General features: G+C 41.0%; 1 long non-coding RNA gene across 1 annotated transcript in view; it reads right to left on the reverse strand.

Annotated features, from left to right (window-relative positions):
* Nucleotides 1-15548: 15548 nt before the first annotated feature.
* The window catches only part of LOC143669184 (uncharacterized), a 95372-nt gene continuing 85563 nt past the window's right edge, over nt 15549-25357 (reverse strand). The window contains exon 5 of the long non-coding RNA XR_013168771.1: nt 15549-16010. This is a non-coding gene — a long non-coding RNA (uncharacterized LOC143669184). The remainder of the gene's footprint in view (nt 16011-25357) is intronic.

The raw sequence follows: 25357 nt of genomic DNA on the forward strand, positions 1-25357 counted from the left end.
ACAATTAGACTGACTCACTTGTTAATTTGTTTGTTTATTTTTCTTTCTAGATGAAGGTTTATGGGTAATCTCTTGGGATTTTAAAAACAAAATGTATCTAGCTCTCCATTTACAAAATGACAGCTGACTTTCCATGCAAAATGGCAACTAATTTTCCCCAGTTATAGTAAATCTTACAGCAAATTGACCATGGTACAACATAGATTATGGTTCTCTGCTCAGATGAAGGAAGTGCAGGAAGGAGTGAAGGAAGAAGAGAATCCTGATCTGTTTGACACCTAATCTATGAATTAGGAAAGTCTGCAGTTAAATTACATAATCTCACAGCCAATAATGCTGAAAAAAAAAATAGAGGGCAGAGAAAGCTGTGGTAGTATTTGTTAGAGCCAGAATTTGGACCCAGATCTGTCTCTGATACTATACCACTGCTTCTCATGTAAGCAGGAATCAAATCTTTCCTTTTTTCAGGGCAGTAGCTGGGTTCACAGTTGGTGTTCAGTCAATAGTAGACCAGACCACATTAAATTGCCATTCTATAGGTCTAAGTGGTCAAATATCAGAAATTTCATTTGTTTCTACCTAAAAGTCAGAGGTAGACTCAGAGATGGGTTAAGGAGAAGAGCGTAAGGTTGTCTTCCAAACCACTGGTCTGAAAATCCACCCCCCGCCCCGCCCGATGGGGAATCTGGAAAGGTATCAATGTCCTTCTGAAATGTAATTCCCACATTTAGCTTGTACCCACTTTTGGGGGTGGTAAGACCACAACCTTTTTCACACTCATGGAGAGAAATGAATCATTTGCCTTAATTTGATTCAAAGACAAAAACCCTGCAAAAGTAATTCTCCAGATGAAAAGTATTAATTTAATAGTCTCATCTAGGTCCCCAACAACAACTTTTTCAATTAGTTCCCAAAAGGACCCTCTATCCTGGGAAGTGCCTGAGCAAGGAGACAAAACTAACCAACTGTCCATCCTGATGTTTGTCCAGCTGTCCATAGCGTAACTGTGAAGTGGCAGTTGTCGCTATTTATTAGCCCATTTCCCTTTGAGACCCCTCCATGTATCCTAGGGAAAACCTCTGTTTCCCTGTAGATCATAACTGCTGACTACAAGATTTTCACTTATGTAATTTCAATTTACTTCCATTCCCTTACTTGTGTTTACAACACAGCTGTGATTGGTAACAATCTATTTGCCCCAGCTGGGTTCTGTCAGACCTTATCGCCCTTTGGTTTAGCCTAGTCTCTTTAGTTATTATTTTATGTTAATTAAACAATTTAGGATCCTGTTGCAAACTGCTACCATAACACTTACCCTTTGTCAGTCTTCAAAAACTTCTTAGTCTTCAAAAACTTTCTAGGCCCACACTTAACCATAACCAATCAATATCTGCCAGTGCCATTATCTCTACCACCCTTTGTCTAAATCCCATAAAAACCCTAAACACTTTGTAACTGAGAAGGTAGGATTTAAGGAATGATTATGGTTGCTGAAGCCTGTATTATATAGATATTTCTTTTTGCATTCTCGTATATTGGAGCAGAGGGAAATACCTGAAGTCTTTGTACTTAATCCAGCTCCTTCATCTTTGATAACGATGGTATAGTCTTTATCTTGTTTCCTTGTGATTCTAAAAACCTTTTGACTGACCCTCACTTTTACCCGTTTTATCCATTTTTTTTTTTACTCTGGAGTCTTGTGATCACTAAGGACAGCCCCTAATGTGTATTTATGGAGGGTTTGGGGTCAGCCCAGAACTAACCTACCCAAATTCCAAAGTTGTTTGATAACCAAAACTGGATCTAACCAAAATGGGCCTGCCTGACATGCATAGTAGCTTCAACTTAAACTGTAAGTCACCTATACCTCATTATAATACAAAAAATCAAGCTCTTTATCATATTAAGGCCCCCATCTTCTTACATACATTCTGAGAATATAATGTAATCATGTAATCAATCTGCATATGCTCAATAGTTAGATAAGCTAAATCACATCATCTGGAGCCATTGTTCTAATTATCCTTAAACCTGCCCACCTTTTAATACTATAAAAGTATCAGAATTACCGCAGTTTGGGGAGACAGATTTTTGGGCCAATAGGCCATTTGATCTCCTACTACATGCCTAGTAATAAACTTTTTCTCTCTTTGAAACCCCAGAGTTTCAGAAATTGGTTATGGAACACATCAGGCAGAAAATCCACCGTCTTTGCCTGGTAACACCTTTTGGTCTCAGGAAGACAAGATCTGAGGCATGCCTCCTCTCTCCTTACACAGATGCTCTGTAAAAAAACTCTTTCTCTCTTTGAAACTCCAGTGTCACAGGATTGGTTTTTGATGTACATTACACAGAGTGCCCTCTTAGTGAGGCAACAATTGGAGATATCAGTGTCCAATTAGAGCCCAGCTAACATTCCATCAGGACACAAAGGTACTGTGACTGCTCTGATGGCTAGGCATGATTCTGAGTGGTTGATGCTAGTGTCACACCTGTTGCTAGCTGTTTTGACTCTCATCCCTATTTGCATTGCTTCCATCCTGTCAGAGCTCCTTCTCTAAAATAACAAGAGTTATAATTACAAAGTCCCCGGTAGAATTGCAGTAGATGCAGGGAATCAGCAGTCCGAAGACCTGTGTTCCAGGTCTTCCGGCTGACAAACTGAGAGGACTTGTGCCAGCCATTTCACTTCTGTTGGCCTCAATTTCCTCCTCTGAGCAATAGGATCAGAGATGGATGAAGTAAGCTAAGGTCCCTTCCATCTGCAATTCAGAAACAGGTCTCAATAATTCCATGTTTGTAGTGCTTGAATTTCAAATGAGCTTCCTTTTTTCAGGTATATGGAGGGAGAAAAGAGGATTTCTCCAAGACCTGAAGAAAGAAGAAAGCAAAATTCCCCCAAAAACCTTAAGTTGCAAAACTCCTGCTGTTAGGTTCACGGGGATTTTTAGCTCTTCAGAGCAGAAGAGTTACTGAAACAAAATGTGAATATAAGATCCATGAATGCTGGTCCATTCTGACACCACCCTTTTGTCCTCCTCCACCCACCAGCCCCTCTGACTTTGTTGGGCTAGGTGGCCCACCCTCTGTCCCGCAGAAGCAGGGCATGGTACATTCATAGGCTAATGTTGGAGCATCCAGGTCTTTAACACCAGTAATCATAGCTGGTATTTTTTGTTTTTACCTATGTCAGGCATTCAGCTCAACTGTTGACCTATTTCACCTAATTCAACAAGGCAACAACGCTGACATTATTATCCCATTTTACAGATGAAGCCAGTATTTGAACCCATGCAGGATAAAAGTGCCCACCTCTCAGAGTTCATTGTTAGCAGTGAATAGTAAGAGTTAATGTTTATTGGCCACTCATAGTATGAGCACTTTACCTGCATCATCCCATTTAATCCTCAATCAAACCCTGACTTCCTGGCTCCAAGTCAGTAAACCAATCCTCTCCCAGAGAGGTTGGCATTCCCAGGAATTGACCTCCAAATCCTCAGAGGATAACTGGGTTTTCTATTCTATGGAATAAACACTGATTGAACAACCAGTCCAACCCCAGAAGAGATCTAAGGCTTTCCTCCCTTCTTGAATGCCACATGCTACTCTGATTCCCCCTTCCTGGACCTGTAATAAGAATGCTGGCATCACCACTCTCCTGTCAGCCCAACTTGATCCAACCCAGCCCTTGATCCAGCCCCATCAACAGACCACTGGGTCACTTAGGTCCTTCCTCGAAAGACCACTGGTCTCAGTGGCACTGCAATGTCAAAGCTCAGACAGGGTAGAGCCTCATTTTGTCTTTGTCTCTATTCTCTGTGCTGCTTTTGTAAACCACAGAAAGGTTAGAACCCCTCTCCTGTGCAAGCACTGTGCTAAACACTGCAAACATTATTTTTTCTCATCATCAAGCAACCCTAATGGTAATTGTGTAAGAAGGATTTTGGCCTCACCTAAAGAGAGGTCTGCCCTTTGTCCTGGCTGCTAGAAGATAAAATCTGGAATTTCCTGAGTGATTGGACAATCTTTGCTATTCCTGTTGGACCTCCCCACACCAACACCCCTGATAGTTTATGCTAGTGGGTATGGGTGGGGTCAGCCATGAGATCAGAGGGTTGGGATTTTGAGCCATGTGATTTTAGCCTGACCTCAGGAGAGGAGGGCATTGATTCATTCAGCCATGTCTACTTAGTGAAACTCCAATAAAAACTCTGACCAGGGAAGACTGGGTGAGCTTCCCTGATCCGTAATGTGTATGGATGTGCTGGGAGGGTGACGTGTTATGACTCTGCAGGGAGAAGACAATGGAAGTTCCCGGTCTGAGACCATCCTAGGCCTCACCCTAAGCATCTCTTCACTTTGTGCATCTTGATTTGCATTATTTTTTGCTCCAATAAAACTGTAATCAGAAGTAGAGTGCTTTCTTGAATTCTGGTAGTTGTTCTATGAATTATCGAACCTGAGTGGGGTGACGGGAGCCCCCGAATTTGCAGCCAGAAATGCAGGTGTCTGAGAATCCCAAAGTTTACAGTGCTATCTGGAGTGACCGCAGTCTCGTGAGGCTGAATGTTTTATCTGCCAAGCCTGCCCAACTCCAAGTAGTGAGTGTGAGGGCTGTGTCACAAAAATTAATATTGCTCTTTTATTGATAGAGAATCTGAGGCTCAGTGGGACATGGTAACTCACCCAAAGCCACAGCATCGGAGAGTAATAAATCTGAATTTGAACTCATCAGTCAGTCTAACTCTAGGTTTTCATTTGCTATTGTGTGCAGCTTCTCAGCTTTGCCCATTTTGCTGCCCCTACTTATTGTATAGTCTTGGGCAGATTGTCTAAGTTCAGGGAAGATCTCAAAGTTTACTTCCAGCTCTAAAATTCTAGGATGCCAGCTAAGCAGAGCCAGAATTGTCATAATCATCATTCCCAAATTACAGATGATAAGATTAGGTATCGTTTTAAAAGGACATCTATTTTAGAGCCTTCTCCTCTCCAGGCTGGGCGTTCACCCCAGGGGGCCCAAGATGCACCATCATTAAAACTTTCCTTAGGAAGCCCTGCCAGTAGCTGCCACCAAGTAAAATGGGTTGACTGGGTCCTTTTTTATCTTATTCTCTTTCAGAGAGGTTCTCGATTTGGACTGCACGATGTGGGGGGAGGGGTGGCAGGAAGGTGTTGGGGGGTGGGGGGTGGTCAGATAGATTAAAAGCCCTAATGTCCAGGCCATACCCAAGACTATTAAAATCAGAATCTCTAGGAGTGAAAAATAGGCAACCGTAACTTTTTTTCCAACATTTTTTTATTGAGAAATTTAATATATATACAAAAAAGTGATAAATTTCAAGCTATATTTTAACAAGCAGTTATAGAACAAATTTAAAGGTATGATACAGTTACAGTTCCACAATTTTAGGTATTTTCTTCTAGCTGCTTTAAGACACTGGAAACTAAAAGAAATATCAGTATAATGACTCAGCAGTCATACTCATTTGTTAAATCTTATCTTCTCTCTTACAACTCCTCCTTCTCCTTTGTTCCTTCTCCAAATCTTTAAGAATATCTGGGCAATGCACATTCGAACTTCTACATGTTGAAATGAAGTGTCAACAACATGGGAAAGGTGGATGGAGCTGGTTGATACTCTTGGGAGAGACAAGGTTTCAGGGCTAATCTCGCCTAGGAACCCATTTGAAGGTTTTAGATTTCTGAAAAATAAACTTAGTGAGTGAAACTTTTATAGAGTCTCAGATAGAGCCCCGGGTATTATTGAGGGTTTATAGTAATACTATTGGTTGGGGCTTGGCATACCACAGCAGTTAGCAATATCTAGCTGAAGCTTGCATAAGGATAACCGCCAGAAATAGCTTCTCAGCAGTATTTGAAATCTCTTAGCTACTGATACCTTATTTTGTTAAATTTCTATTCCCCCTTTTAGTCAGGTAGGCATTGTTGATCCTATGGTGCCAGGGCCAGGCTCATCCCTTGGAGGCATGTCCCATGTTGCCAGGAAGACCCACACCCCTGGAGGTCATGTCCCACGCAGTGGTGAGGGTAATGATTTTACTTGCGGTTTTGGGCTCAGAGAGCAAGAGGCCACATCTGAGCAACAAAGTTTTCTGGAAGTAACTCTGAGGCATAATTATAGGTAGGCTTACCTGCTCTGTTACAGAAATAAGTTCCGTAAGAGCAAGGACTTGGCCTATTAACTTAGGAGTCCCTGATGGTTGAGAAAGTATCAGGGATTTCCCAGGTGGAAAAGTTTAATAGTTTTATATTTTATTCTGTCCCTCAAGGGACTTTGCCAATACATTTTAATGATCTGTCCAATATACTCTGGAATGTATCCGAGTATTAGACTAAGCTATACAGAATTGCAAGACCTCACCTCGTTCCCAATTCTAGGTTCCATGTGTTTATGTTGTTTAACTGGACTGGCCAAACAGGTTAAGTTGGATGGTATCCTACAGAAAATTTAGTTTTGGACAAAATAAACCTCTCTTTCTTTGGTTTCCTACAATAGGTGAAGTTCTAAAATATAGACAATATCAGCCTTTACCCTGTATTCTGATTTGCCTTAGTCCCGACCAGATTAGTTTCGTTCTTATCTCCAATTGAAGCCTGATCTCTTTTTTAGCTTCTTTGACAGTTGCTGAATATAGGCATACTGACTTCCAAAGCTGCAGAACTCCAACGCTGAGTCTTAGACATCATACAGGAACCCAAAGTTTCAGGAAAATAGCAGGTTGTGCATGTATAGTGCAGCGTCTCAGAATTTAGGATTAACACTTAAAGCTCAGTACTGCTAAGAGCTTAGAAACTAGGCCCCCATTTTCTTATAGGTATTTCCTAAAAGAGATCATACAATATTTGTCTCTTTGTTTTGGGCTAATTTTATTCAATATGTCTTCATGGTTCATTTACCTGGTTGTATGCTTCATGACTCTGTTCCTTTCTGTAGCCACACAATATTCCATCATACGTATACAGCAGTTTGCTATTCTGTTTCTCAGTCAATGCACCCTTTGACCATTTCCACCTATTGGGTATATAAATAATGTCGCCATAAACATCAGTTCCAAATGTCTATCTGAGTCCCTGCTTCCAGTCTTCTGTGTATATTCCCAGTAATGGGATTGCCTACTCATATGGCAACCATAACTTTTGAAACTGTCCAGGTAATTCCCATGTACAGCCAGAGTTGAGTACCACAATTTTCAAAGCACTGGCATATAAGAAAAGAACAGACAGAATCTGTGTTATGTGCTCTACTGTCCAGCTATGAAACATCAGGCAGCTGAGTTACCCTCTCTGGGTCTCACTTTCCTCATATGCAAAATGGAAATAATAGTAGTATATGACACATGGGACACTTGTGAGGATAAAATGGGCTAATGCCCCTGAAGGTTCCAGGTCCCTCGTTGGTGCTCAATAAACAATTGTTGTCACTGTACCAGAAAATGACCCAGGAATTCTATTCTCTGTATTTCTTCTCTTTGACACTGAATGAAGTAAAACAAAAGTATGGGAATTATAAGATTAGAATGAAATGAAGTAGGGCACATGAGCTGGGGACTTGGTGGTTCATTTATTCAACTAATACTTAGAAATTCTCTCCATGTATTCCATGCCAGGTGCTGTGGGTGAAATGGACACGGCTATTGGTCTCACAGAGCTTCCAAACTATTGGGTTGAAGTTGGGGAATGGGGAGGAGATACAACGAAGCAATTAAAAAATGGTAATACATCGTGATGAGTGACCTAAAAGAAATAAACAAGGAGTGAACAAGGGAAACAGTAGAGACACAAACTCGATATGAGTGATTCAGAGAAGGTTTCACGGAGGTCAACTCTGCACAGTGTTTGGGTTTAGTTATCAGCTGATAGCAAATGTGATTCATTCAGTGGAGATTGCTAATTACTAGGACCTTCAGGGACAAAGAACAAGATGGCTGAGCACTGGCTGGATGCCAGCTGTTCCTGGGCCAAAACAAACAAATCATGCCTAGGACTCTCCTGGCTTGACTGGTGACAACCACTCTAGTCCTTAGTTTTCCACTCCATGCTCTCATATGGGAAACATTCCTGCAACCACTGCAGGGGAATCCAGCATTTCCCTTGGAACTCCCTGCTTGCATTAGTCAGGGTTCTCTAGAGAAACAGAACCAACAGGATATTATGAGATTTGTTACAGAATTGGCTCATGAGACTGTGGGGATGGTTAAGTCCGAATTCCATAGGGCAGGCTGCAGGTTGGGAACTCCAATGAAGTATTTGACAAATTCCCAGGAGAAGTTGGCTGGTTGAAGTGGAGATAGAAATTCTTTCTGACTGCTGAAATCTTCATTTTTTCCTTTAAGACCTTCAACTGGTTGGATGAAACTTCTTTCCTCGCTCAAGGCAATTTCCTTTGTTGGTTGTAGACTTAATCAGCCATAATGCAATCAACTAACTAATGATTTAAATCCATTGAATACCCTCACAGTAAAAATCAGGCCACTACCTGCTTGACCAAACAACTGGATACCATAAGCTAGCCAAGTTCGTGCATAAACTTAACCATCATACTGCTGTTTCTCAGAACTGATACCCAACCAGACTTTGCTTTTCTCTGTGCCAGGGAGATCTCCCAGCTTTCTGTCTTGTGCTTGGAAATACAATCTGACATCAGAAGGAAAATTATTGGCAAATGTCCCTTCTCCCAAGAGCTCCATGGGGAAAGAGAATAGGGCCTGGATGGGAATGCTCACTTTATAGAGAAGTAAACTGAGACTCAGAGGAGAACCTATCATGCCATCATGTGCAAGGATTCATAAGAATAAAGGATCTGAGCCAGATTTGACCAGTCCTTGTACTGGGTTCCCAGTCCCATGTTGCTTTTCTGGAGGATGCAATCCATGGGGGAAAGAATCAGAGAGACCTCACTCTGAGAGTCTATGCAGAAAAAAACAAACAAACAAAAACCCTATAAGCACATGTTGAATTTGATACAGGCAAGAATAGAGGAGCAAGGGCTCAATGCACTGGACCTCCCCTTCTCTCCAGGACACTCTCACACCATGTCCATCTGTTCATGAGCACTTGCACTTCAAGAGCATCACCTCTACCACCAAGTGTCCCAAGGCAGAACCAAGGGGTCATCCTAGGCTGGTCACACTCCCTTACCTCCCCCAACCCAACCCTCCCCACATTTTATCATTCACCAAGGCCAACTCCTGGGTCTCAAATCCAATCCCTTCTTTTCTTCATTACAAAGCCCTCCTCACTGAAGCCCACTCAGTCCATCCACCAAATGGCAGGCAGAGCAGTCTTTCTAAAACAAACCTGGACATATGGCTCACTTGCTTAAAATGCAGCAGTAGTTTCCTAGCACCTTTAGAGAGATATCCAAGCTCTGGAACTGAACATGCAAGGGTTCCCTGATTCAGCTCCCACCAACCTCTCTGCTTCGTCTGGTATCCCCATTCCCTCATGTTATAGGGAGGGTCACACTGAGAAGTGTTTAGCAACTAGCTCTCCAAATTAAAACCCCAATTTGTACCATTTGCCAGTATCCATGATGTAAATACTTCCACTATGGTCAATCAAGTAACCAACATGTTGTCATTGAACAGGGATTTGGGAGGAAATGTGTAGTAGCATATCACTATAGGGTATTTCTACTACACGAATACAATAGACACATAAAGAACCCCCAAAACCATAGATAATAGTAAAATAGCTAGGAAGTGATGAACTTCGAGTATTACTTTTTAATATAATTAATTGAAATGTAAATTTATGGAATAAGATTTTTAATCATGGCTGTGTTAAATGACCAGTTCACAAAATTCCTAATCATACAGCATTTAGCTCTTGCAAGCTGGAGTACACTGGATCCAGCCTCACTAGTTAAAGCACTGCTTTTCCACACTTCTTGGCCTACTTTTTGCTCTAGCTCAAGCATTTGCCCACACTCAGTATCCCCATGGTGAACTCCTATTCATTCTCTGAGACTCAGTTCAGATGTCCCTTCCTCCATAGAGCCTTCTCTGAAAGACAGAGGCATTTAGGGTTGATCACTTTCTGCTCTCTGCTCCCATAGACTCTGCCTTCCCCATCTTCACAGGGTCATTGCCTGTTTGTTTTTCTGTCTTTCCCCCTTAGATGATATCTGATTCACTCTAGGAATATAGCACTGAATGGTTCACAGTAAATGTTTACGGAACAAACTATTATACAGTTTCACATGTAGATTCCTCCCCATTAGCATTTGTCTTCCAATTTCCAGATTTTTTCCAGTCCTATCTATTCCTAAGGATCTCTCCCAGAACCAAAGCAGGCTTTTGGTGGGGGCTAGAAGCAGAATGGAGAAAGTGACAGGGGAAGGCTTCAGTGAAAGTTCTCAAAATAGATTTTATCATTCACATTATTGAAGAACTACAAATTCAGATACCACCCACCTCTCCACCCCCAGACCAATTTTTCCTAGCAAGGAGAAAGGAGAGGAGCTCAGAATGGGGGGAAACCTAGAAGAATCAGATAGCTAGTTCTAGAGCTTGTTCTGGGTCCCTTCTACAGAGCTAACTGGAAAGGACAACACCTGAGCACCTGCCACAGTGCAAGCTTGGGCTGGCCAATTTTCATTTACTCATTTTTTAAAATTCAGTTCTCACGATAATCTTATCAGTCAAGAATTATCTCCATTTTATAAGTAAATAAACTGAAGCTTAAATAGGTCATATGACTTTTTCAGCATTCCAAAAATAATAAATTGTGGAGACAAGATTTGTACCCAGGTCTGACTGATTCCATAAACCATGCTTTTAACCACTTTAATAAAAATATAGTGCCTCTCTCTCCTCTGACCCATTCTTTTAAAGAAGAAGAAAAGGAGGAGGAGAGAGATGATAGATTATTGATCTATTGATTGACTGGAAAATAGAGGAGAGAAAAAAGAGAAGAAAAAGAAATAACATTCATCCCTATTGAGAAACTCCCCTGAAACAGGTAAGAAAATAGGTAGTTTTTGAACTAGGAGTTTACCCTTGTTAATTCACTTACTCTTACTTAAAAGGTATTATTGTTTTCATTTTACACAAGAAAAAAAATGAGGCTAAGAGAGGCTTTAAAAAAATGACCAGTACCCCACATCTCATAAGCAGTAGAGCTCAGCTATCAGAGGTGCTCACCCTTCTGTGGTTCACGTTTTCTGACCTTGACACAATCTTTCAACTCAACTTCCCCTTGTAAATGCTCCCAGGAAGTGGTTTCCATTTCCTGAAATTAATATCTCAGCATTAACCTGCAAGAATGTAGGCCAGTAAAGAGTTGCACCAGGAAGACCAGGGTAATAATTAGCAGGGCTATTCAAGAAGACCAGAGTAGCACCTGATTGCATCACAGATACTGGAATCAAAATTCTGCACCATTGTTAAATGAAGAAGGAAGCTAAGAAAAGAGTACTGAAAAATGCTGGATATTTCCTTGTGCTTCCCCTTCAGTCCCCCAAAGTGAATCCCAAAAGGTTATATGTAGTTTCATCACGAGTGTGGGTGATTTCACAAAGAAAGGAAGAAGTCATTAATGGGGAACTTCAGCCTTCTTTCCATAAAGGCATGAGTGAACTCTGGATTCCAATTCAGAACCACAGGGAGAAGATAAATCCTCATGCAATACAGAATGGAAAAGTTTAAACCAAGAGGCCAGAGATCTGGGATCTATGTAACCTTAGGCAGATTACATAAAAAATTATTGGGCATTCATTCAAGTGACATCGGGTGCCTATTTCTAAGCACTAATCTCTGAAGAAAAAAAAAAGAAAAGACAAGGAAGACATTGGGACTTCCAGTTCTAACCATGACAGACTGATGGCTAAGGGATGCCCTTCCAGTCATAACACAAGTTAAACTGGGCATTGCATAACAGACAACAGAGGGCTTTGATCCTTGAGGTCCAAGCTTTCTGCCTGTGCAGTTTCCAGTGAGTGGCCCGGCAAAGTAGAACCCAAAGAGAAGATAAGGAAAACAGGGTTTGGGACTGCTGAAGCCACTAGAATTTATGGCACACAGTTTAGGAGAGAAGACGAGGTACAGAGAAGCTCCAGAAACCTTCATGGAGGTCCCTTAGATTGCATACTAAGACTAAGCTGTGCAAGCAGAAGGTGAAGTTCCTGCAGAAACCTCACAAAAAAAAACAGCTACAGGGAGCCTAAGAGCTGAATGGAGATTACAGAGTTATGCATTGCTGTGATAAGGTGGAATTCTGACCAGACAGCCTGGGAGGTATCACTGTAACCCAAGACATTCATTTGAGACCCTAGAAAAGCCATGCTTGGGAGCAGGTTACACTATACCACATTAGTCCCATCCCAGCAGCCCTTAAGACAAAATTTGAGTTTGGTGGGTATAGAGTGTTATTAAATATAATAATTTTTAAAAATTAAAAATAAAATTTAAAAAAACTTGATAGGATCAAGCCTTCCAGGAAAAAAATATTTTAACCTCGAAACTCCTTAAAAAAAAAAAAGACAATGAAATTAAGACTCTCAGCAACACAGCAACCAAATGTCTAGCATACAATAAAAAAAAAAAATACTAGATGTGAAAAAAATCAGGGAAAATAAAAGCCATAATCAGGAGGGAGGAAAAAAAAATCGATAGAAACAAGCCCAAAGATGGCACGGCCATTGCAATTAAGAGGCAAGGATTTTAAAATCGCTGTTGCAACCTGAAATGAGTCGATTGTCTCAGATGGGCTGTTGAGATCCCCCTTCTCATTCCTACTTTTAATCAGTAGCTATTCAAAGTTGACCTGTTCATCAGTTTGATTATGTGATATTGCTTTTCTTGACCAATCTATGTAGAACCCTGCATCTCTTTTATTTCCTTCATGGTACCCTGTATAATGCATTTTTATGTGTTTATAAAGTTGTGGCCGTATCTGCCTTGTCACTGCTGAATCTCAGCACCTAGCACAGTGCTTTGCAGTAGTAGGTACATAATGAAAATTTGTTGAATGAAGAAAGACTCAATCGTAAAATAGCTTAATGAAAGGAAGAAATTTAGATATTATGCATCATTAAATGTTTGCATTGAGTTGCTTTATAGGTTTTATTATAGAGTGCATCAAAAACTTGAAACGTTTTAAGTTGAAATTGAAATACATGATTATATTCTACAAAAGATATGGGTAAGCATCCTTAGGGTATCTAAGATGTACTAAAACTATGAAATATATTAAAAATACTGCAGCTTAAACCCTGAAAAAAAGTCTTCAAACCAGACTGTTCTACATTTTGTTCTCTTTAATAGGGAGCTCTCCTTATGTTGGATTTTAAGTAAACATGAATTTTATTTTGTCAACCTTATGAATTTTAATTTCTGTCAAGCTGAATAGCTCCAATCGTGTAACAGATACAAAGAGTTAAATTGAGAGCAGAAAAGGAGTATAATATTTTGAAATGAAATAAACCTGAGCTTTAGTGAGGCTTTTATGAAGATGGAGAGAACTGAGAGGGCATAACATGGAAAGAGACCCAGAAAGAATAAAGAAGAAATCCAAATTGTCCTGTCTTTTTTTAAACATTCGAATATAGGACCAAGACATACACACACACACACACACACACACACACACACACACACACACACACACACACAGGCCTCTTGGGATGAGCAATATCATATAATCAAATTTACCAGCATTGTGTTGGAACTAAGGAAGGGAGATTGAAAATGTTCCTAATAATTAGCAGGTGAGATAGTATTGAATAAGTTGACAGAATCAAACAAATAATGTAACACTTGTTGATACTTCTAATTATTTGAAAACATTATTAATACTGTCTTTATTTGGTGTGTTATTCTTACTCTTTTGTCTTCATAAACATAAACATATTTAAAAGGGTGATAATGAAGGTAAAAGAAAGCATTTAAAATATGCAAAAGCTTAGGAAATTATCCCCAATAGATCAATGTTACAAGAAATGATAAAGGAAGTTCTTCAGGTTTGGGGGAAATAATACCACAGGAAACAATGAGTTACACAAAAGAATGAGATAACCGGATCTGATCAATACAAGGGGGGAAATAAAAGAAATTTTCCTTGTTTGTTAATGTTCTAAAAGACAATCGACTGTTTAAGGCCAAGGTCAGCAAACTACCACCAAAATGCCAAATCTGGTCCACCTTTCTATTTTTTATAGTCCACAAGCTAAGAATGGCTTCTACAGTTTAAATGATTGAAAAGAAATTAGAAGAATAATATTTAATGACAAAGAAAATTATACAATATTCAAATTTCAGTGTCCATAAAAAAATTATTAGAACACAGCATGCTCATTCATTTATTTAGCATCTAAGGCTGCTTTTACTCAATAATGGCAGGGTTGAACAGTTGTGAGGGAGACCATTCGCCACTGTCGTAGCCTCTTGGAAGTGCACTATAAATCTCAGTGACACCATCTATAACTCAAGAGCCTTTTGAGTCTCATGCTTGCCATACAACAACATTTTTATTATTATTATTATTACTAGTGCATACCCATAATGTTCAAACAAGGAAATAAAAGTGGGCACCTAATGTTTTGCTAAGTCACAGTGGAGTATGGATTATTTTATTATCAAATAGATGGCAGAGCATTATGTTTATTATCCAAATAGGACTGTAGATGTGCTTAAAAAAATATACAATGTATGTCAATATTATCAGAGTAAGTACTCATCACAATATTTCCAGTTCATGTGAAAACAGTGGTCAGAAAAATTTAAAATAAGGTAAGGAAAGATCAAAGAAGCTTATGAAATTGTACATAGAAGATAGGACTTAATGAATGAATATGAATGCTGAATCATTAAATTGATATCTCTTTTAGCCTCCAGTATTTTAGAGAAGCTAGAAGTAAAAACCTAAAATTGTGGAATTGTAATCCATGTCAAACTCTGAAATATGTTCTACAACTAATTGTGGTACCGTGCTGGGAAATTTACAGCTTTCTTTGTATATATGTTAATTGTTCACCAAAAAAAGAAGGAAAAAAAGTCGATTATGATGACAAAAAAGTATTTAAGCCCTTTAGCCTCCTATATTCTGGAGCAACTAGAAGGGAAAATACGAGAGGACCGTATGGTAGCCCACAACAAACTCTGGGATCTGTTCTATAACCACTTGTTGAAGAGCGCTTTGAAAACTATTGCCTTTTTATTTCTTTGCTTTGTATATATGCTATACTATACAATAAAAAAAGTTTTAAAATATTTAAAATAAAATCTCTCTCTTCACAGCATAATTTCTTCACAACAATTACAAGTAGAGATGAGCTGTAAAGAAAATGAGTTTCCAAGTACTCAATTGTTGGTCAAGCAAGGAAAGCCATTTGTCAATGGTGAGTTGATCAAATCATATTTGATTGCAGTATCCAAGGCAGAGAAAATAAACTTGTTTAAGACTATTATTTTTGTGAGAACAGTTGCTACAAGGGTTGAAGGCAATGGGGACAAATCAATAGTCAATTAAAAATCAAGGTAAGTTTCTACACAATTTTTCTGCAAACCTACAAATCCTCTAATAGCAATCTTTAAAAAAAAAAAACAAGACTAATGATTTGGGGTTGTTTTCATCAGCTCTTGATAAACTGACAGATGTTACCAGCTGGTTGGTGGTTGCTTATTCAAGGAGTCAATGTCGACTTTGAAAGGACTGAAGAATTTACTTCTACAAATAGTCTTTGTGGAACAATGACAGATAAGAATATTTTCAAAGAGTTTGAGAAAACTCTGCTTCAGTATAACTTGAAGTAGACTCTGTGTTACAGCTGATGGTGGTAAAAAGTGTGTGGAGCAGAAAAACTCTTAGTTGAACAGATTTACTAAGCTTGTGAAGATGTGAGGTGTTTGAAGCCAATAGTTATCCATTATAGTATCCATCAATAGGTTCTCTGCAGAAAATATCTGAACCTATCACATGTTACCGAACCAGTAGCATCAATGGTGAACCTCATTCACGTGCCAGTGACTGAAGTATCAATTCCATGATTTCTGTAAAATAAAAAATTTAATATCTTTACAAACAGTAGTTTTAATGTCTTAGCAGTGGTAAATTTTTACTGTGTTTTTTTTAAGTTCAGGGACGAGATTGAAATTTTTCTGGATGAGAAAAACCAACCTCAATTACTAGTATCAAACACTGACTGGATTTGGAAATTAGCTTTTGCAGCAGTTTCGATTATGTTTCTTAATGAATACAACTTAAAATTACAGAACACTGGAAAGACTCACTATGAAAGAAAAAAAATGACAAGCTGGACTTCTGAATATATTTAAAGCTCCCACAACTCAATAAAATCCAGACAATATGATAAAAAAAAAATGGGCAAAAGGCTTGAAAATGTATATTACAAAGGAAGATACATAAATAGCCAATAAGCACATGAAAATGTGCTTAAGGTCATTAGTTTTAAGATAACGGAAAAAAAATGCACAGCCACTCACCAGAATGATTAATATTAAAAATGCTGACAATACCAAATGTTGCCCCAAATGTGGAACAATTAGAACTTTCACACCGTGCTGGAGGAGTGCCAAGTGATATAACCACATTGGAGAACTATCGTTAGTTTCTCATGCAATTAAATATATATCTACCCTATGACCCAGTAATTCCACTTCTGGGTATTTATTCAAGAGAAAGTAAAATATGTATCCCCGAAAAAGAATGTACAGAGAAGACTTATTCACAATAGCAAGAAAACAGAAATAGCCCAAATGTCCTTCAACAAAAGAATGGGTAAACAAACTGTCATTTGTTCTTACAATGAACTACTACTCAGGACACACTGCATGTGTAAATCCCCAAAACATTATATTGGGTGAAAGAGCAAGGCACAAAACTGTATGTATTATATGACTCCATTCATTCATTTGAAGTTATATAATATGCCAAACTAAGCTACAGTGACAGAAATCAGGACAATGGTTTCATCTGGACAGGAGAGAGCTGGGGATTAACTGAGAAAGTATACTCTAAAGAGCTTTCTGGAATGATGGAATGTTGTATATCCTAATGGGGATTGGGGCTACACAGATCAATGCTTTTGCAAAACTCATCAAACTGTACACTTAAGATCTGGGCATTTCACTGTGTATAAATCATACTTAGATTAAGAGAAAGTGCCTTTGGCAATACCATTAAGAGGTTCACACCCTAATCTGCAAATTCCTTCATGACATGAATGGAACCCTTCCTTATTATCTCTCCTTTCCATCTGTTTCATCTGCAAAGTCTTCTCCACAGTAGCTGAGGCTCTACCAAAGCAATGGCCTCCTAACCAGATTTCCAGCCTGCAGTCTCTCCCCTCCAGTGAGTCTCCCACACTGCAATCAGTAATTGACCTGAAATAGAAATATTCCTGTGTCACTCTCCATTGCCCTTCAGATAAATTCCATCTCCTCCCACGCATGATCAAGCTCAGGCATACCTGTGCCTCACCTCCTGCCACCACACCCCCTTTGCAGTCTGAGTTGCTTAGTTCTGATTTTTCACCTGATGTTCCCTCTATTTTGAATGTTCAATACACACACATCTCTTCATCTACCCAACACCTCCTCTTAATTCAGGTCTCAGGTGAAACGTCACTAACAGCATTTCCTGACACATTCCCTCTCCCACACCCTCAACTGTCACCACCTACTCAGAGATCTGATCTGAGCTTATACAAACACCCCCTTGTCTTTTCATGGAACCATATTGTGGTCAAATTTTAATATCTGTATCTATCATCCCCACTAGACGTGAGTTTCATGAGGGCAAGGGACGGGGCTTATTCTTCCTTGTGCCTGGCTCAACACAGGCATATAATGGGTCATCAGTCCATCAGAAGATGAATCTGGCTAGAAACAAGAATAACCACAGTCGCAAAGCTAAGAATCCAAGATCTTTGCTTCCCAACAAGTTCCAGGTCAAGAAGCACCAGGCAACAATGGTAGGTGGTAGAAGATTTCATGAGTGAAGACCACCTGGTCGATATTACAAAGTAGGAGCTGTAACTCACACAACTTAGATTTCTCAAGAATGCCAGAATCTTCTGGCTCCAACACAGGAACAAGGGAAAGCCTGAATCTAATCCAAGTAAGAAAAGACCTATTAGGTGCTCAGAATCACCCAAAACCCATGTGGCCTCTGGACAGTTGCTCAGCACATGAGCCAGGCAGAGTGTCTCCAGATATTACTGGTGATATTCTCCAGCTAATTCATAGACTCCATATCAACAGGATTTCAGAACCATCCCATCCATGTCATGGGCCGTTCTAAAACTAAAGTCCCATGAAAATGTGGGTTTTGAAAAGAAAAAGTTACACTCTAGTCCATTTAAAAGCAAAGAAGTGAGTATCTTTCCAAAAGAAGCCTCATTGTGATCATAAACCTTAGACATTTTTCAACAATATATGAATCTTGGAAGGTAGTGTTCACAGTGGCTAGGTGTGCAAGGATAGGAACCAAACTAGTGGGGCTGTGCCCTCTACTTCCCACCTGTCCTGCTGAGTTACTGTGGGCAAGCCCCCTTAAGATCTCTAGATTCCACCAGCCTGAACAACCTCCAGGAGCCTCAGCATCTTCATTAGTAAAACGAGGTTGAAGCTAATTATGCCTCCTCATTCAATTACTGTGAGCATTAAATGAGACTTCACATATAAATTGCTTAGCACGCTCTAAGTTCTCCACAAATGTTATCTAATACTATGATCTTCACCGCAGAATTCTATTTTCACAGGCTGAACACTATCAAATGTTTCACGCCTTCCTCCCCATTTGTGCAAAATATTCAAGAAGAAAAGCCAAGGTTCTCTTGGGGGATATCAATTCACAAGTGATTTAAGTCAGCTTTTGTAGGCAAACCCATTTATTTCCTATTTCTTTCTGCTGGAGTTAACACATTTCTACCTTGTGTAGCCTGCTGTGTGGACTCAAGGCTATGAAAGCAAATTAATTTAAATTTTACTACCAGGAGGAAATAAGAATCCTGGAGAGAGTGAGATAAGCTATAGGGAGCTTCTCCATCCAAAGATGGCAGTATTGCGAAATCAATATTAGACTCCCAGCTCCTGGAACAAAAGGAAACCTCGGAGATGGTATCCACTGTTGTATCACTGTGTTGGCTGCCAGCCAACCCTCCCTAGTCCCATTCCAATGGCAGACACACACACAGAGTCACCTCCCATGGGCACACACACAACACATACATCACCCTCCCATGCATATGCATATACACACATTTGCCCCACGTATACATGCACACATACACATATTCACACGCACACATATTCACCACCACCCCCCACATGCACACACACACACAGACTGAGAATGCTTTGCTCTTCCTCACAATGAACTGGCTCCTATACCCGTGACCTCACTGTACTATATATCTGGTGAGGAAACAGAAAGACTCCACTTTGCCAGTCTTGTTATTTTTGCCCTTACTTTGGGGTTGGACGGGTATTATGGGGTGGTGTCATCAAGTGGAGGAGTAAACCCAATTTGCAAATTGGATCTAATAATCTTTACCCTTAATCATGTCAGTTCTGATATAGTAGGACCAGGAGTTAGAGCGGAAGTGCAAAGCCCTGTTCTCATGGAGCCCTTTTAATTCAGAACATCTGGCCACTCTGAGCCACTTGAATCTGAGTTAAAAGCTCTTGCTTTTTACACAGATGTGTTTACACAGACTCTCCCACTAGCCTTGAATGCCCTTCCCTGCCGTCAGGTCCCTCCCCTCCCTCATCCTTCCTTGGCTCACTCCTGTTTATTGTTTAGGGCCCTGATGAAAGGTCCCCCCTTCCAGGAAGTCTGCTCTGATGCTATCCACCCTAGCTGGATTAGCCTCTCCACCTACTCCCTAGCTGAGCTTGGCTCCCCCGTAGCACGTATCTCCTTCATGTTTTCACTGGCCTCTTCCGCCAAACTGAGAGCTCTGTGAGGGCAGAGGTAGTGCTTGTTTCGTCCCTGTGTCCCAGGTGGCTGTTGGATGACAAGAACCCAGGGCATATTTATTGAATTCTCTGTGTTTACAGAGATAAACAGGAAATTGAAAGCAGCTGACGCATGGCCAAACTTCTGCCAATTTTGTTCTGGTGGACTGAAAACATGGGAAGCTCAAGGCTAGACAGCCAGAGACCTTAAGCGTCACTAGTCTAAGGACATCTCTTTGGGTTAAAGCTTATATAGTAAGATTGCTTTTTGAACCCTAATGTCTAAATGTATTCAATAAATAATCATTTAATAAGCGGGTGAAATAAGTGAAACTTCCAGGAGGTGAGGTTAACCATAGAAAGCCCTGGCCTAGGAACAAGGAATCCCAATTTCTGGCTTCCTCTTTGTCAGAAAGCCCCTGTTTGAACTTGAGTAAGTCCCATCCCCGCCTGAGTCTTACCCTTCCTCTCTGTAAAATCAAAGGGCTGCACTACAGCAGGGGGCTTCAAACTGCATCCCATAGAACCATGGTTTCCCCCAGAGCACTTACTGGCCTCTGTGGAGCATGAAATGACAATTGCAGTCTGGACATGGGGCTCCCCGCCACTGTCAGCACCCCTCGCTTTGACTTGCTTTGTATTTTAACATTATGCATAATATTTGATATGGAAAATGGCTACGCCCATGAAAATAAAACCAATTTGAAAACAATGAGAATAGATTCATTCATTCCATAGATGTTTATAGAACTTAGTACAGTTCTAGGCACTGGAGATATTAGCAGTAAGCAAGAAGGGCAAAAGTCCAGTCCTTAGGGAATTTGCATTGTTATACAGAAAGACAATAAATAACTAGAATAATTAAGATAATAATACATCATGAAGAAAAATATAAATAAGAGTAAAGTGGTAAAGGATAGTTGGGGGGGTGGACATAGTTTGGATAGTGTGGTCAGGAAGGTCTCTTTGAGAAAGTGACACTTCAGCTGAGACCCGAATGATGAGAAGACGCGAGCCATGCCGAGTTCAGGGGGAAGAATATGCCAAGCAGAGGGAATGACGAGTGCAAATGCCCTGGGGTGGGAAGAAGCTTACTACTGTCCAGGAATAGCAAGGATGGCAGTGGGGCTGGAGTGAAGTGAGCAGAGAGAATGGTGGGGAAGGGTGGAAAGACAGGCAGGGCCAGTTCCGAGAAGGCCTTGAGAGCCATGGCAAGAAGTTCAGAGTAGATGAAACTGAAGGTGCAGATGTTTGAAAGTAACATAAGAGGAGTAAGAAGCCCATCCTGGTAGAATAAGTCTAGAATTTTCCTTGTAAACTGGAAAAAAAAAAAATCACAACACCCAAAGTTCTAAAAGGGGCAAGATTTAAAACTCAGGAAAACGTACTTTGACAAGTGGTTTTCAAACAGTAATTTCTTTACATCACAAGAGAGGAGGCTCATAGTTAGCAATATCAACTCTAAGGATCAGAAAGAAGATGTCCTTGGGCGGGCCACGGTGGCTCAGCAGGCAAGAATGCTTGCCTGCCATGCCCAAGGACCCGGGTTCGATTCCCGGTGCCTGCCTATGTAAAAAAAAAAAAAAAAAGAAGAAGATGTCCTTGACCTGGCAGGTTGGGAAGAACAAAGCCTTATTTCAGGTACTGGGTGTGGCTTTGGGAGCTCACTCAGTGTTCTCCCCTCACTGGAAAGACCGAAGTGACCAAGATCACCACAGAAGCTAAAAACGTTAAAGGACTTTAGATAAGGAGGTCTTCCCTGACTCCAGCACGGCTGGACCCCACCCCCTGCCTCATCACTCTCCCATTACCTCTATTGTCCATAAGCATGCATCACTATCAGAAATCTCGGGGTTTTTTTTTTTTCTCTTGTCTGCTTCCTGTCACCCTCATCCCACTAGAATGTAAGCTCCAAACTGAATGGATTGAATGTCCCCTAAAATTACAACAAACCCTTGGGCCCTTTCTGTTGAAGTGTTGTGAATTGCAGGAAAATTCCCCTCCTGAAATTCAACGTGGGTATTTTCACAAGGAATTGGAAATCCTAACTACTAATTTATACAACATTAATGAAACCGTTTTCAGTTCCTTCAATTAAGAACCCTTTTTTCTAGACCTTGCTGATTTAATAGCCTTCAATTCTGACCATTTCAAATAAAAAGGAAAAGAAAAAAATTTAAACAGCACTTCGAGTAGTTGCTGATAAAATCAACAAGTTTGATTTAATTTATGGATCCACATTTCTCTTTAAGTGATGTGTCACTAAGATTTGTATTTATGGTGCAAGGGGATGAATTTCCTCCTCCTGGAACTTTAAAGAAGAAGTTACAGGGTGCAAGCTAGTTTAGTGGTAAAATTCTCACCTGCCATGCAGGAGACCCTGGTTCAATTCCTGGCTAATGCACTTCTTAAACAAATAAACAAGCCAAACAAAAAGAAAGGAAAACAACAAACAAAAATTCAACATATGGTGATTCAATAAAGGGATACTCACATGGAAAAAGAATGAAATGTGACCCCCACCATACAGTATACAAAAAAAAAAGAAAGAAAGAATACTCTTTGAGCTTCAAATCCTATCCAATACCTATTGCATAATGCATGCAAACTTGCTGAAGAACAGAAGATAATGTAGTATAGGACTGTGGTTTCAACATTTTGACAGTAGAGCCCTTTATTTAAATGAAATGTAAGACGCTTTGAAAACAAGGCAGATAGTGGGCAAGAAACAAAGCTACCATGATGACTGCAGGCAAACATACAATCAACAAGTTAGGTAGCAAGGTGTTCTGCTGGCCATTCCACCTAGTGACTGGGGAGAGGCTGCTGGGAACTTGGAGTGTCTCAGCTTATACCTGCCACTAAGAGTATGAGCTGAGATTGATTCTGTAATTTAAAATGTAGATATGAGTTGTCCATGCAACATGCCTCATAGATGGAGGGCAACGTCGCTCAACTAAGGGAAGCACAGCCCCACTAGAAGGGCTGCCCGTCAAGAGTCAGTCTCCAAGGCTGTGCACTCCAAAGGGTTTTTTTGGGGGGGGTTGCATGGACCAGGAATTGAACCCAGATCTCCCGCATGACAGGTGAGCGTTCTACCACTGAACTACCCTTGCACCCATCCAAGAGAGAGTTTACACAAGAATTTAAAATCTCACTCTGCTGAAAATGGGATCCTACTATACAGAAACAGATAAAGTAGAGCCACTCTGACTGAAGTGACATAGGAGAAACCCCAAGAGCCTCTTCCACCCCGATTCAGCCTCACCTGTAAAACGCGTGTAAGGTGGGTTACCCACCTCACCTGGGACTGTGAGGGCTGGCCTGAGATCGCATGTCTAAACAGACCTGGGCTTTAGTAAACCCTCAGTAAACGTGTGGAAATCTATGGAGATGGGGCTCAGTGTGGATTTTCAGGGATATGTTCAGAAGAAGGAGCTGGAATTCTGGTGGTGAGAATGGTGTGAAAAGTGCAGGAACAGAAGGAGGGGCTGGTTATTGAGGGAAGAAGATGAATTTACCAGGTGGAAAGAGGCACACAGAGCAGCAAAGGCAGGCAAGGCCAAAGCTGCAAGTGGGCGTGGGCCGAGGACCCCCGAGTTTGGGCTTTGTTTTGAGAGTAAGAGTCACTGGACGCTGTTCGGCAAGATGCACTTCTAGGAGATTCCCTTCTTCTAGTGCACTTCTCTTCCTGGAGGTTCACCTTACTTTTACAATTCCTGTACCTTTCTCAAGCTTGTGCTGCTGTCACACTATAGAATAATTACCTGTTTTCCTGGCTCCTCCACCTTTAAGCTGGAAAACCTTTGGCACATCACTTAACTCCCAGCCTCAGTATCTGCATCTGGAAACAAGGATAATAATACCTATTCTGCAGGGCTGTTGGAAGGATTAAAAGATTCTCAAATCACTGCTACATAAACAACAAATGACCTTATTTTTCCTGCTACTCCTATGCTATGCCAAGTCTTTCCTTCCCGCTGGGTAATAGACTCCCTTAAAATTCGCTCAATCCAATGCTACTACTCTCGGATACTTTAAATAGGGAAACTGTCTCCTTTCTCTGATTGTAGCGTAGTCCATCTGCTGTTGAACTCTCGTCTCCTACTTGTTGGAAAGGTCTCCTCTTCTCTGGACTTGGAGCAGAAGAAGTTAGATGTGGTGCATCCTTGCCCCATCTTCTTCCCTGGCCATCGCCCTCTGGGGTCCCAGCAGCAAGGAGGGGGAGGGGATGGATGTTTGTTCTCATCTGCCTGTTGGTGGAGTGGGAGAAGTGTCTCCTTTGCTCATAACTCCCATTCCCTAGTGAGCAAACCTGTGGGAATCTGTGGGAATGAGGCTCAGTTCCCTTTTGTTTGGATGTCTCCCCAGCCTACCTCTAGAAGGGCTGGCTGTTTCCCTGTAGGTGTAGGTGTTCACATGCAGGCTTTGGGCACATTGGTGGGGTTTTTGGAGGTCTCTCTGGGGACTTCCCTCTCCCCAGTCCTCCAGTGCGGGAGATCCAACTGTGGCTCCACCTCTTCCACATCTCAGCCTTGCTGTCCCTGGGTGGCCAATCTTAGAGTCTCTCCCCGAAGAGGCGCCTTCCCCCAATAGGCGTTCCACTTAGAGAAATCCACAAGAAAGCTTAAGACCCAGGCACTTTCATGAAGTCAGTTCTACCCCTGGGGGACTCCCTATGATTTCAGTGGAAGGGCAGCTTGCCCACACTTCCTCTCCACCTGCTTGCTGCCTTCCCTGCAGCTAGCGCCATCAGGCTCTCTACGGGCCTGGGGGTTCACAGGAGTTCAGAAATGAAACGCCAGCCCTCCCACCCTTTCTGGGGAGGGAGAGAGGATAGGCAGTGTGCTTTCCCCTTTTTGTAGGAAGGATAGGAGCAAGTCAAATGTCCTCTTCCCTGAGGGGGAGGAGAAGAGGAAGAAGTGACAGTTCACGATATCAGTGTTCCCCACCTCCCTCCTTCCTCACGGCTTCTCCCTTTCATTCCTAAGCCTTTTTCCTTCACTTCTCACTAATAAACACCATCAAATTTGTTCAGCCTCTTGCACCTGGAGTCACACAGAGACTCTCGTACCATGATTTCAACCTTCTTTAAACACTTAGGAGCACATGGGGAGTCTCACACCCAAGAACTAAGCCTTCTTTAAACTAGGTTTTGAGGCATCTGGTCACTTAACAGGGTGCGATCTCCACTGCAACCCCAGTACTGCCTGATAATCTCCAGTGATACAAAATTAGGTTATTTCATTCAGAGAGAGAGAAACAAGTACAGAGCATAGTGTTAGAGTGTGGTAATTAATCACCATCACTGCTGTGCTTGTCTTCAGTGGGGATTCTTTGAGAAAAGAGATTCCATATATTTTTATTCTGTATAATATATCCCATGTATTATAATCTTACATATTATTGAATTCACT

This window comes from Tamandua tetradactyla, chromosome 2, assembly GCF_023851605.1.
Source record: "Tamandua tetradactyla isolate mTamTet1 chromosome 2, mTamTet1.pri, whole genome shotgun sequence".
NCBI classification, from domain to species: domain Eukaryota; kingdom Metazoa; phylum Chordata; class Mammalia; order Pilosa; family Myrmecophagidae; genus Tamandua; species Tamandua tetradactyla.